The sequence below is a fragment of the Rhea pennata genome, chromosome 2 (assembly GCF_028389875.1).
Source record: "Rhea pennata isolate bPtePen1 chromosome 2, bPtePen1.pri, whole genome shotgun sequence".
Taxonomy (NCBI): domain Eukaryota; kingdom Metazoa; phylum Chordata; class Aves; order Rheiformes; family Rheidae; genus Rhea; species Rhea pennata.
This window is the reverse complement of record NC_084664.1, coordinates 43432203-43446987: the sequence shown is the minus strand read 5'-3', so window position 1 is coordinate 43446987 and position 14785 is coordinate 43432203.

The following is a 14785-nucleotide window of genomic DNA, read 5'->3' as shown; positions in this document are numbered from 1 at the left end:
TCTTGCCATACATAGTTATTATTTCACCACTGTCTTCTTTACTTGAAGAAGATGCATGTATGTAAATATATATATTTATGCATACATGTACACACAAAGAGATCATACACACTTATTGCAGAACACGTCCAGCTGAGCATTCAAGTTCAATAATCTAAATTAATGCTTTATATAATCAAATTACTTATTTTATTAACAAAGATCTGTCTTCTGAGAATATATTTAAATTTCTGAAATGTCTTTCTAGAATGTTAATTTTTGTCATGATTAAGGGCTTAAAACTGAAATTTCAGTTCCATCGCTATCAAAAATAGCCACTCTCTCCGTGAAGAGGCTCATGTATCCTGTCCCAGTGTGTGATCATACACAAATAAGCCACAGCTTGACCTAGAGTGTGTACTTCCAGTCTGAAGTGCCCTGATTTCCAAACCAAGTACTTTCGGATGACTACGAGTTGTGATCCCATCAGCACGTGGGCCACATGAACACTGCATCCTCAAGGTGAGCCAAGAAAATTACATAGTGATTGAAAGAGTGGAAGTATGCAATGTCAGAGTAGAAATAAATCACCATTTAACGATACTGCGGGTGATCACCAAAGGCTGTGGTGGCTTCTCCATAAGAGGAAGTTTTAACCCAGACATATTTTTTTCTACAAGACATGCCGTTTCACTCAAAGCAGTAACTGTCAGAGATCTAACAGTTGTGCATTAGGTCATTGCGTTATGTAGGAGGCAGAAAGGAGGCACAAAAGTTCCTCTTACCTCCAGGTATAATACAGGGGATTATAGGCTGCTTCTGCTGCTACACAAACCAAAAAGAGTTAATTTGTGGGGTGGACTGGGGAGCTTAGAAAGAACAGTGGGATCTCTCAGGAAACCTGGAAACAAATCCTACCTAGTCAGGCAGAAATCCTCTGGGACCTCCTGCAGCCAGCCTGACGTGCTATCTGGACACACTACAACTTTAAAAGCTCTCCACTCTGCTACTTCCACTACCATAGTGTACATGGGCCACAGCAGCTAAACACCTACTCCTCTTCTCTAATGCTACCAGCTGACCACTAACTGGTATTACACTAATTAGTAATGCAGTACAAAAGCAAACTCTGCATAAAACATGCATATTTGTCATTTATTCCTGTATCCAGGATTTGGCTTCTAGTTTGATTTCAACGAAATGCATTTTCCAGCTAGGCAGAATTCCATCAAATATTGCAATTAATACCTTTCACATAACTCAAGAATCATGACCTACTGATGTCATTGGATAATTTCTCACTGACATCAATGAGATCATAATTTCCTCTTCCACCAGTGATGTAATCTGGTAAAAAGCACAAATGCATTCAGTAAAATTGAAAAGGAAAAATTTTCTCCAAATCCAAATGCTACATACTTCCATCATCCTCAAGGCCACAGAGGTTGAAACTTTGCATATTTACTTTCATTGTAACCTGTGCATTTCTAAATGAATGAGCACAAATCCATTTCTTATCTGGAGTAAAAAAGAACATGATTCTGTTTGTGAAGACGTTACACACCGTATCATGTCTCAGTGCATGAGACTTCTTCCACATGCATGAAGTTCCACCCAGTTTTGGCAACATATCCTGGGACAAAAGACCTATGAAAAGGTAAATTTCAATTGGCTGCTCCATAATTCTGACATGGCCTTTTAAAGGGGATATCTCCAAATTGCTATGCTCAGTTGCTGAAAACGGCACATATAGCTGTCAATACCCTTGGGGTAGGAGAGCCTGAACATAAAAGGAAATCGGCAAGCCAGTAAGCACCTTGCCCTTGTCTGTCCTCCCTTGGGAGAATTAGGCTAAGGTATTCTGATACATAGAGGAGGTTATTGGAGCCATTAATGGCTCCGTTAGAGTTCTCTGCCTCATATTATGCCTCAGCAGGCCACATCAAATCACTGGCACGGAAATACTTCTGCTGAGGATCACTCTGAAATAAGCCAGGCATCACTGCACCATTAGCACACAAGTCAACGCACAGCTGCTTTCACAAGAAATTGTCGCAAAATATGCATTTATGGTGTAACTAAACAATCTACCAAGAAGGGGAGCATTGAAGAAATATCATTCTAGTTTTTCGGTTTCAACTTTATTGGTGCTTCAAAAATCATACATTACAATAAACTAGGCACAAAAGCAATTGGCTAATTATAGTTCAAAGACACACAACTGTAAAACTCATTATCTTTTGAAGGAAGAGTGTATTAAGTGTATTAGCTGTTCAACAGTTGATATAAAAGTTGGTAGAAGCAGCAGCATAGGAGGGATATGCAGGACAGACATGGAGTTAGGGCCATCCATAGAGTTAAGCCAAGAAGCAAGATACCTCTCCTTGAGAAAACCAAGCAATTTCCTGTTATTGCCAGTGACAAATCACCAGTAACATAACAGCAACATTTTTATAGTAGAACTAGATCTAGGTTTTAGTCAACAGATGTGCAGCCCAAAGCCATTCTTAGCAAATAAAATTCTGCTTTAAAATAACTACTGTTTTTTAAAATGCCTGAAAGTCTAAACTGGTGTAGTTTGTATCATCCACACTGTATCAGTCACATGATTCTTATCTGTAGGTATACAAAAATATATTCCCTATGACAAATAAATCATCTGCCTTGTAACATTAGACCAAATTTTTCAGAAACGACTAGTTACTTTTTAGTTCCAAGCTCCTGATACCTCAAAAAATCATGATTTTCAGAGATGTAGATACTTAAACTACAGTAGAATGACAGGTTCCTCTAAGGCATCTTAAAAGAGCACCTCATACCAAGTGTCTTAAAACTTTAGATTTAAATTTATGAAATTCATGAAAAGTCCAGACACAGGGCCTTCAATTGCCCCTTCATTAGTAGAACAGTTATTCTATAAGCAACTGCTGAACAGATTTTGCAGCTGTACATTTCTAATAAGCATCCAGATTGATCTGACAGGCCAGCTCTAAGGATCAGGGGATCATTTGACCTTCACACTCTTAATTCATGGCTTCTAGCTACAGCTGCAGGAGAAAGAATATTTAAATTCTAAAGTTGATGTTGGTAGTAACATATAATTATTTCTTTTCAGGTCTCTATTTCCAGTACGGTCTAATGATCATATCGTGTCAAAAAGTTTCTTCCATAGGCAGCAAGTAAGAGCATTTACTTGAGCAACTTAATCATATTTTATTTAACTTAAATATATTGTGTTTAAATTAAATTAAATGCATTACCAAAAAAAACCCCAAAAACAGAACAAATGTGCACTACTTTTCTCTTCTAGAAGGATACTTATAACTAGATATTGGCCTTTTATGCTATATATTTCAACTCTTTCTTCATTATTATCTTGGGCTCCAATCTGGCAATCTGGCTCCTTCTGAAAGCACTTCTAGTCTTTCAGTGGAATTGAGCTGAACTCTGATTTATGGGTAGGCAGAAAAAAATGCAGCTTTCTAAACATTATTTCAGGCTTCACATTTATATGAAATAATAGCCTGCTGCTTTTGGAATACTCACTTCAGACACCAATTTTATTATAAATGATAGATTTTTCTCTAGAAATAGATCATATAATTCAATGGTTTTCTTCTCTCAACTTTTGAATATTTTTTATTAATTGGAATATTTTTGGATATGAGAACATCCATAAAGTCTACATCTCCATCTCCTCCATCAATTTGTGATGTAATAGATCACAATAGATGTAATAGCAGTGTCAAATTAAGAATCCGTAATTTCAGAACTGTTGGAAAAACTCCTCTCTGATCCTGAGTCAATAAGCTCAGTAGGCTAAAACTGTGTGTTTTATTGCAGATGTAGAAAATCTTCAAAACCAAAAGGCTGTTTGGAGCTTAGCTCATCTCAGATGTAATATTTGACTCTTCTTGATTACTTAGTCAAGGTATTTAAGTCAGAATTTCAAAGGTGAATATCAGAGTTCAACTCTGATTCCCAGTTTAAAGTTCAAAGGGCGAAGAACTCACCAGCTTTTATACCTATAATAATTATTTTAAAGATGAAGTCTTACAGATAAAATACTGATGACAACCTCTCTTGCAAGTGTTTTAATCTTTTTTTTCAAGTGTGTCCATGCAGTCTGTAGAATAACTTATTTTACTAGGGAAATAGTAGGCATATTCATTCCTTGTTTTTTCTATTTGGTCCTCCTTTTTTTTTTTTTTTTTTTTTTCCCCTCCATTAAAATTAATCCTCGGAACTCTCTCTCTAACATACTTCGAAAATGAGCTTCTTATCCATGATGCATGCTACCAGTGTGCTGAAAAATGAGAAGAGGAATAAAAGATATTCACACTGAGGCTAATCTGCCTAAAATTCATGATGCTGCATTTAGTAGCACCCACCTTCTGTATTGTCAGAGGTGCAAGGGTCTGTCAAAGATGGTGTAATACAGGGACGCATTGCTTAAGCATCTTTCACATAAAACACAGATAGTGTGCAATGCACGTTGTACCAGAAGAATTTTTTAGAAGCTTAAAAGAACGCTGTTAAGGTGAGCAGCCTTATGATCTACACTGACAGCTTTATGGAAGGATTTACTTTCCAGATTGCAGCACATAATTTAACATACTAAACTATTGTCTCCAGCACAAGGAAAATGTTTCCTCTTTAAAGAAAAGCTACAATAATACACATACAGCTTGACTTATTTCTTGTCACATATTTAGCGAGGAGAGGGAAGGGAGGTTCCTCTCCTCCCCACTGCTTTTCTACAAATAAAATATTCTGAGTAACTAATACTTGAGATCAGCCTGCCATCTCCAAATACCTCAGATATTTTTCAGCTTTCTCTATGGAAAGCAATATCTGTGTAGCTTTAGAAAATTGCCAGCTTATTTTTAAAACCAGACTCATGACTCACTGCCTCCTCTTGTGCTTGAATATACGTGATTCTGTGGAAAACATGTCCTGAATAATATTATTCTTGCAGTAAATACTCTGCTTAGGAGTAATGGAAGTGATAATCATTAAATTAAAGACTTTGATCAGAAGATCAGTCAGATAAGCCTTTACCGTGCTTTCAAACTCAGGAAAATTTTGTTGTCAGCCAGGAAACAGTGGCTATGCAGCAGTGTTAGTACTTTCTCTTTGCTACACTCGTCAGGGCTGTATACCTCACTCCCCTGTGTACAATATGGGGGTAAAGGAAGGAAATGTCTCTGAATCGTGGGAAATAAAGACCACGCATTCATTGCTCACTGCCTGGCATGCGTACACCCCCACATTAAAGTGACTGGAATGTCATTTCTAAATGCAAGTACTTTATTCTATTATAAAGTTCCCCACTACCTCATCCTTTTGCCAGCCTTCTAGCAGCTGCCATACTAAAAAATCCTTTTTCCTTCAGGTAAGCCCCCAAGGTCAAAAGTACATGCACAATACTGTCAATTTTAACAATATGCTATAAAAACAATTTTCTATTTAATAGGAGATAACCTCTGCCACCTTGTTGCCCCATCCCACAATGTACTTAAAACCCACTTAGAAGTATTCACAGCCATTGGCTTCTGTTGCCCACATTGCAACAGTATGTCAAAATCTCACCAGTGTCTTCTCACTCCTGGAACTGTAAAATGCCCTGTTTCTCAGATGGCTGATTATTGGGATTAGATTCACTATTAATGTAGTCATTTATCTCTCTGCTACTAGTAAGTGTATAAAATGATGATGCTTCATTGTCAGGTACTTCCATCCCCACTTGCTACTACCTCTTTCTAAACTGAGGAAAGAAAAAAAAACATAAAGGCAATACTTCCATCAATTATTTAGTGAAATTTTAATCTAAAATCTGAAGAAGAACATGCATGATCTTTGGTCTCTGCCAAGTCACTGAAAAAGAATATCTGTGTTAATGAATATTAGAATTATCTATTCACCACTGCTTTGCATGACATCTCTTAAGTGTGAGATTTACTTTCATTCAGTTGTGGTACCAGTACACAAGGGATTAAAGACAGGAGAACTTAAAAGCAGAAACATCAGTCGCTCATCTCCATAAACCTTTGCATCAAAACAAGAGGCAAAAGCAAATATTGTCATACTCCCTATCTAAAAGGTGAATAAAACACTTCCTCAGAATAAGTTTGGCAGAACTCCTGGATTTGGTTCCCCGTATGCCATATATAATACACAGATGTCTCTTTATCACATCAGTTCACACTTCTTCATTTGTGAAACAGTTTTATGGCAGTGAAGTGTACAGAGTGCACTTGGACAGGCCTGAAAAACCTTGTGAAATGTTGCCTGAGCGTTTCCTAACTTTGTCAAAGTTGCTCATCCAATAAAGTTTACCCAGGTGTCTTCCTACCCTCAGCAGCTTTAGCAAAGCTATGTTAGCTAATGTAAGAATCTTCCCAAAGAACCAAAATCTATAGCAGAAAAGAAACTGCATCACACAGCCAAAAGCTAACTACCCAAAAAAGGCCGTTTTCCCCCTTCTATCTCTCTCAGTTCTTCTGCTCCGCAAACACACAGGGATGTGATGGTTCCCAAGTTCCAAAGGCGTCACCTGAGGGGGTTTGAGTGTACGAAGGATATAAAATACAAAAAGTTCACTGTATTGCTTTTTATCTGTAAGTAAGAATACATCTTTTTCTCTTACAGAGCCAGAGTCTGCCAGGAATTCTAGATGAACAACCCTGTTTGTATTCCTCCTGCTCATGGGAAGATGGAAACACCAGGCTCCTCATCTCAAGGGAATTTCTTCTAAATCACTCTTTGTAGCACAGGTCCAGCCTACCCTGTGATCCATCTAGACTGCAGGAGGGACTGAAGATGATTCTGAGGAGTTAAGGCCAGAAAGCCTAGGGAAGAAAGGTGTGTTCATGCATGCACAAATGTCCCCATCACCAACAGGCTGCTGCTTCAACGTCTCTCACCATAGTTTCAGGCTGCTGGGACCCTTTTCCTGGCAGCTGGACCTTGAGAAGCTGTTTTCCCAAGGGAAGGCATTAGGAGCTTTCACGACGGTTGCAGGTGTGACTGCAGATTGAAGCAGGCTGCAGGAGGAGAAGGGAAGCAACTGCTTCTGTTCAGCCCGGTCTTGGCACCACAGGCCAGAGAGGACCTGCAGCAGACAGCACTCCATATGTGAAGGCAACCCTTGAGGAACTGGATGTCCTCCAGCATGCCAGTTGTTTTGACATTATAGCTGCATTTAGACACAACCCTGACTTCTTAGAACTCCCTGCAGAGCTTAAGTCCTGGTTAAAATAAAAGTGGAAAACTAACTCTGAGACAGTATTTGGGGAGATAAAAAAGAAAATAGCCTCCTATAGACTCACAGGACATATGACTCTGCTGAATTTTACTGTGCTCCCCAAAACCAAATGGCAACTACAGGCCTGACTTGCAAATGCCTTATGATGAATTTTGCCTACTGATGCCAAGTTCTGACTGTAACAAATAATTCATGCAGAGGGAAAGTAGGAGACCATTTCTCTGCAAATTTATAAGCATTATTGTGTCTCTATTTTTTTATGTCATGTTTCATTCGGAGAGATGCAAAAAAAGTGAAAATTCTAGTGCAGTAGCAAAGATTATCACTTTAAAATGACAATAAAAGGAGGCAAATCACCTTGAAATCATTTGGGATACTCACATGAATATTTCAGGACTTGGTTTATCATGCCTTGGTTTTTCATGCCTGTGCCATATGAGATTCAGAATAAGAGAGTTTCTTGTGGTTACCCCTACACTACTACTACTAGACCAAAAGACTTTTGGACAGCTTTGATACTGGTTTCATTTAGAAACATCATTACAGAAAATGTCAACAAGTAAAATCAAAAATGCCTTCTTATAAAAAAAGCTACTCATAGAAATAAAACCAACATAGCTGAGGCTCTGGTTTACCTAGTCGCTAGACCTAAATTCTCACTTGAGGTGCTATAATAAGGCACCTTCAAATATATTTTGAGGTGAAGATTTTTACTGAATTAAATATAAAAATGAATAATACTATTGCTACAACATCTCCTGTGTTCTTTTAATTTAAAATTATTTTAAATTATTTTATACAGCTCCTACATTATTCTTGAAGTATTGTGAAATTTTATATCATGTTATGGAATTTGTCAGAGAGAAAGTGTTAATTTTTAGAGCTTGGCTGAGGAGAATTGGAACTTTCAACGTTTATGGGTATAGGAGGCAGTTTAGGTCTATGGAATTATGTATATTACATTAGCTTTTAAAACAGTGAGTTTTGGAATTATTTGGCATAGAAATTAACATTATTATATTTCAGAACTAACCTCTCCTCTGCCGATGACTGGAGCAATTTGTCCCTTCCTCAGCACTGCTGGCTTAGGCTATGTTCCTTGAAAAAGTTACGCTCTTGCTCGACTTGGTCCTTGATTTAAGATATTCACCTGCTTAGTTAAACATGTGCAGAAGCCTTAGCACGGTCGCACAGATGACGGTCCTGGTTTGCACACCCTGCACTTCTGTTAGTGCCTCTTAGGGCTAGGAACTGCGTGCAAGGGAAACTTGAGCAAAGGTCTGCAGTAAAGGTCCACAGCAAGACACAGATTTGGAGGCAGAGTCCTTGCCACTGGGAACACACGCCGAGGAAGAGTCAAGGGTGGTGTTTATAAATGTTTAGACTTCAGCATATAAAATCAAAATTCAGAACACCCAGTCAGTATTCCTATCAGTAGGATAATAATTATCCCACTTGTTAGGTGTTTTTAGTTAAAAATGTTACTGTGTCAGGAGAGCAGAAATTTCTACCACACGTGAGTCAGAGAGTCTTTAAATGGGTTTGATTCTATTAACTCTACTATCATTTGTTTTACATAAAATAAACAAAGGAAAATAATTACTTTTTGCTGATGGGCCAATTATGTAACTATTTCTGTCCAGTGCTTGCTGAATGACACAAAACAGCAATAAGAATTTAGTGCAGTAATAAGAAATTTGCCATTTGAAATCATTTCAGCTTCAGTTTTCAGCAACAGATACCCTGTCATCCCTGTCTGGCGCTGAAGAGGAATTATTTTCCTATCTGTCTAGAGGTTTGCAAGCTGAGCATGGCTATTTTGCTGTCTGGTACATCAAAGCTCCAGGCTAGCAGATAGTACTTATAAATGTACAGTGCACTGGGGATTGCCGGAGCAAATATGATATGTCTCTCTATCACTCTTTGTGCTCTTTGACTGACTTCCAGGGCTCAGGATTGCTGCAGAGGGAGCTTACTCCATGCCCTCTTTCGGCCCTTTCCGATGCAGCATTGACTGAGCTATAAAGGGGCAGCTTGTCTGTAGCCACCGTTATACTGGGCAATAAAGGAGTCCGACCTGGGGGGTCCTCAGATCCTCAGAGGTTCAAAGGATGCTTTTCTCCATTAAGTGGGACCAGAAAAAAAATCCCAGTTGCAAGAACTTGTTTCTATCAGACACTCACAAGTGGAAACAATTGCTTGTAAGTGGGGAAAGAACCAACAATGCCAGGAAAAAAAGGATGCGCTTTCTGCACCTGCCTTAAATTTTCTCTTTTCTCTTTTATTTTGATTGGTTTTGTTTCTTAATAATACTTACACATGTTAAATAGAATAGATTTCACAATATTCCACACAGGATATTCAAATATCTCAAGAGATTTTTATCTCTGATCCTCTTCTAATAATCCAGAGAAAGAGAGTCTGGGAAGCACCTTGTGACACAGGAATCGCGGATGCCCTCCCTGTGGGATCCAACTTCTCCCGTGTCCCTGACTTGTGTGGTATACTGGATGAGAGAAGGCTACAGTAAGCACAGGAATTGCCATGATCAGTGAGTACCCACCCACTCTTAGCCTTCTGATACTGGTCAGCACTCTTCAGTAAGAGGAAGAGCTTACTGCTGATAGCTATCACTCAAATACCTGAACACCAGGGAAAGTTCCTTTCAGTGCATATACTAGCTCATATCTGGAAGAGTGAAAGTTTTTATAGCATTTCCAGAAGTCTTGGCTCTATATTCTAAAGCACAAAGTGACCTTGAAATACTGCATTTATCTTTCTTTTCTGTCTTTATCAGTTGCCAGCCTGTTCTGCTTGAATTCATAAAAATGTAAAATTCCATGAGGTAAGGCCACTTCTTAGATGGAAGAGCTTGGAAATTGCAGAGGTAACATGGCTAACAGTGCTATTACTTTTCTCCTTTTGAACAGCTTGTATGATTTATGGCAGGCAATCAGTCTCATATATTAAACAACTCTTAAGAGCAAGAGAAAAATAAATTCAAGTGAGAGAACAATAAGTACAGTCAACACATGTAGTGTCTGGGCTGATATCAATATGGGAATTTTACTTTCACATCTTTTTTTGTTTGGTCTATATGGCCTTAGTGATATGTTGCCTAGGATTTGCATACATAACAAAAGCTAAATTAACCCTTTTGCTTCCATGAGTTTACTTTCATAAGTTTGGATTAGCATTATGCATTTAATGCTCAATGGAGGCTAAGAAGGTTAAGTTATAGCCTCAACATAAGAGAGAGTTCATTTTCTCAGTAACACTAATGGTTTAATCATTCCTATTATTCTCTGAGCTCCTTTATATCCTTTGAACTTTCCTTAAAGCCCAGATTTAGTACTTTCCTCTGATCTAGTTTATTTATATCCTGCATATACTTCTAAGCAGATCTTCTACTGTACTAGAACTCCAGGGAACATATTTCATGCAGCATTACAGTCCCAATATTGGAAATACATTGTTCTGAATGATACAAGAGAGGATTATAATAGGCATAAAAAAATGGAACTTTGAGCACACTTGTAAGAATTCCCATATGGAGAAGCAGATGAATTCAAAAGTGTCAAGCCTTACGAATGAAATATGACAGTGATATATAATCTTAGGAACAGGGATTTGACCCTAATATGTTATGTCAGCCACCCTCCTATAATAAACATGATTGATGTGGGACATCTACGATACAGATTCTTTCTCGGGAGAATTTATCTTTCTGCAAAGCTAGGAAATAAAAGAATTGCGGGAAAACACCAGGAGTGGGAGTCATCTCACTTAAATTTAGCCGACTAGAAGTTAGGCACCTAATCTAAGCAAATTGTCTAGTCTCTGTCTTTGGCAACAGCGAGCATTAGCCACTTCTAAAGAGTAACTCTTCTCATTCTAAACAGGAGTCTGAGACAGGTAGAATCAGTTATTCTCTGAAAGCACACATTCCCTAGATACAGCTAACTATACACAGAACCTCAGTGATTAGCTCAGGCTAGACTCCTACCATCTAGACAACTAACATTAGATGAGAGGTATCCACTCTGGGAGAGGAGCGCTTGTTATCAGACCTTATCCTGTGCCAGCAGCTGGCAAGCTGGGCTCGCTCGAATATTTGCTGCCTCTGCTCAGCTCGAGCAGCTCAATGCCTAAAGCTTCAAGCCTCTCCAGCAGAGAGTTCCTATGTGTGTGTGAACCTGTGCAAAGCATCCCTTACAAGTTAGATTCACAGTGGAGACAAATGTTTAGCAAGCTAATCACACCTGTAGTTTTTAGCAGAATTGGCTCCTTCTAATTCTTTTCCTGAGCATTTTTTATATTTGTTACAATCTGATTTGCATTTGGAATACAGTACAGAAAAAGATCATAAACACGGTATGCATATGTCAATTTTTCATTATGTCTCCCTGCTTTTGTCAAAAACACTTCATTTGTAACTAACTTTTAGCAAAGGTCTCAGCAAGAGCATCGAGTTGCCCTGGGGAAGCTATGTACAATAATGGCATAAAAGCATTATTGACTATTACTGAGTAGAAGTTTATGACCTTGTAGACTTATTAACATTCTCCCTTCTCATTTTCCCACCTGAGGTTGGTCTAGGCTTCTAATTCTTCCATTTCCAGCCCAGAGCTTTGATTTGGTTCTTTCCCAGATCATTTACTGTACATGCATATACCTTTGAATTGTAAGTTAGACTAGCTTTTATGCCAGGAATGATGATGGTAAACTGAAGTAACTTTTGTATAACTGCCATGCTCTTGTCCCCGGAAGACAGAGTTCACTATCTTTACAGCATTACAAAAAGGACATTTTGTGCCTGGTAATACAGACAGACGTGCAGCAAGCCACAAGCATAGGGTAGATCACCACAGAAGCATGTGCAGCTCAGTTTCCTTTAACAAAACTACGACCATTTACATAGCCATAAGATTCCATTGTTTGGAATTGTTTCAACAACAGATACAATGTAATTCACCACAGTTTGGAAACTTACCATCTCTAACTCAGAACACTCCATCTATACGTAATTTGTTGGAAACTTTTAATGGAGGACAGCACTGTCATAGAGAAAATGTTTGTAATAACACTAAAGCATTTCTGACTATTATAAATTTGGAATTTCTGAATTTGTGGGTAAATTAACACATTCTGTCCCCTCAACTTTCCCAACAGCTAATAGAGCTTTTTAGCCTTCATGATTTATGACCACTTTGATTGAATACACCTGACTTGAGTTATGACTCATATCTGAATGATATGACTTAGCCAGATTCCCCTTTATCCAACCATTTTAGCTACCTAAGAAGACAGGAAAAGAGAATGGCAAAAACCCACAAAGTGCGAGTTGCACAGTTCTTGCACAAAAGGCACATAAGCTGGCCTGTAACTGGAAGCTGTGTGGTAGTACATCCACCACGCTTGTCTTTCCTGGTAAATTAAACAGCGCCAAGGAATTTTGCTGGGCTCTGAAATTCAGTGGTCCCTACTTGTAGAATGTTTTTTGGCATGATTTTGGCAATAGCCAAATGTCCTCCAAACAATTACTAGACACAGACCAGGAATCAGCACAGGCCAAAGAATGTTTCCAGTGGCCATCCTGCAGCAGCCAACCCACAGATTAAGAGCATTTAATAGTAGAAACATAGGCTATTCTGTACTAATTGGCTTGAGAACAAGAGACTGATCAAGATGTGTTTAACAGTTCATAATTTTTAAAGTTCCTTTCCATACAGTGCAGAAATGGGAGCATAACAATAAGAACAGAGCAGTATTTGGAATTATGTAGGTCTATTAATCCTCAATAGACCAGCAGGTCTCTTCCCCAATATGAAGAGGAAGATTTGCTGTATCCTTCTTGCCACCAGCAAGAGAACAGCCTCCAGGGAAGCCATGTTCCAGTACTTTGAACTGCTTACAGGGAAGAAAAGGAAAATCTCATGGATCCAGGAAGAGCTTTCAGGGTATCCTCTATCTCACGCACAGAGCGAGTGAGGTAGGAGTGGGCAATCATTGCAGTGGTGGAAGGAAGACAGGATGGCATCAGGTACTTGGAAATGGACCAGTAGCAATAGTCTGTCTAGTTCCATGTACAGTATCTTCTACTCTGATGCACCAAGGCTGTTGGAGGTACCTCAACTTCTCCCTGGGATCTGTTCAGACAAATTCTTGCTGTTGTTGCTAGGGAGGGAATCATATTTGCTCAATTTGGATGAAAGTGTTATGTGCTGTTAAGCCCAGTAAGTTCCTGAGGTCTCTCTTTCCTTCCTAAAAGACACAGCAGTTTTGGCTAGACAGTATTTTCCTGCTTATTCTCAAAAAAAGCTCATACCTTATAGCGGGAAATAATGGCAGGACTAGCCTTAAACATACACTTGTAAAAAGTTCCTCCTGTCGCTGACAGAGCCAATCTACTTCCTAACAGCCTCAAATGCAAGGAAAACTAACTCAAGTCAAAGAACAGTCTTTTGAATGCATCAATATCGGCACAGAGACAAACTCTGAGTATTCAGCTAATCTATAACCTTTCAGACAACAAAGGCTTTTCAAAAGAAGTGAAAGAGATGCTGTCTGACAGGGTGATAAAAGTTTATCAAATTCATCATCTTGAAGGACTTTGACATGCATTTTGATGACACCACTGATTCAACAGCACTGAATCTCTGATATGATCGCCAGTTTTCAACATTTGATATTTTTAAGATAATCCCAAGAGTTATTGCACCCAGTCATTCCTCAGGCTGCATCTGAAGGCAGAGTAGACGTAAATGCAAACATTACATTTTCCTTCTCCTCAAACGATTCCCTATTTCATAGTCCAAAATTCTCCATGTTACAAGGTAAATGACGCACACCAACACGATTTGCTTTCAGAAAGCTCTTGGATGTTGACAAGCTCTACAACAGCCTACTATAAAAACCATTTTAATCTAATGGTCCCAAAGTCAAAGTACTGGAGAAAGACTGTAATCTACTTATGCCTACTACTCTAGATAGAGTGCTTTACCTAACCATATTTTATCCACAGACTGTTATCCTCAAGTAACCTGCCACATAGAGTTATGATAGGCAGGATTCCTATCTGACCTTCTTATTTCTTTATTCTTTAGGTCTTTAGGTATTTCTTTAGGTCAATCAACTACCTCCTTTAAAAGATAATATCTGCACAATTGTTTTGGGAGAGTTCTTGAGTCAACAGATGCTAAAATATAAAGAACAGACTTAAGAAAACTTCTTAACTTTACACAAACACATAAATAAATAACTCAAAAGAGTTAAATTAGCCACAATCTTCCATTTGCTGTCTTCTGATACCAGCTTTGCCCTTGCCAGAGTACTTTGATAATAAGCAGCTGGGCTCACATTCAGTGGTTCAGTAAAACAAAGTGTTCCCAAGGTGTTACAATTGCCAGTCCAATCCTCATGAGAAAATGAACAATAACAAACCCACACAACACTAAATAACAAAAAATTTTCCATCACTCTGTTATCTTAGGGAGGCAACTATCTGGCAAACACTGTGGATGCCCCCACTTTTAACAG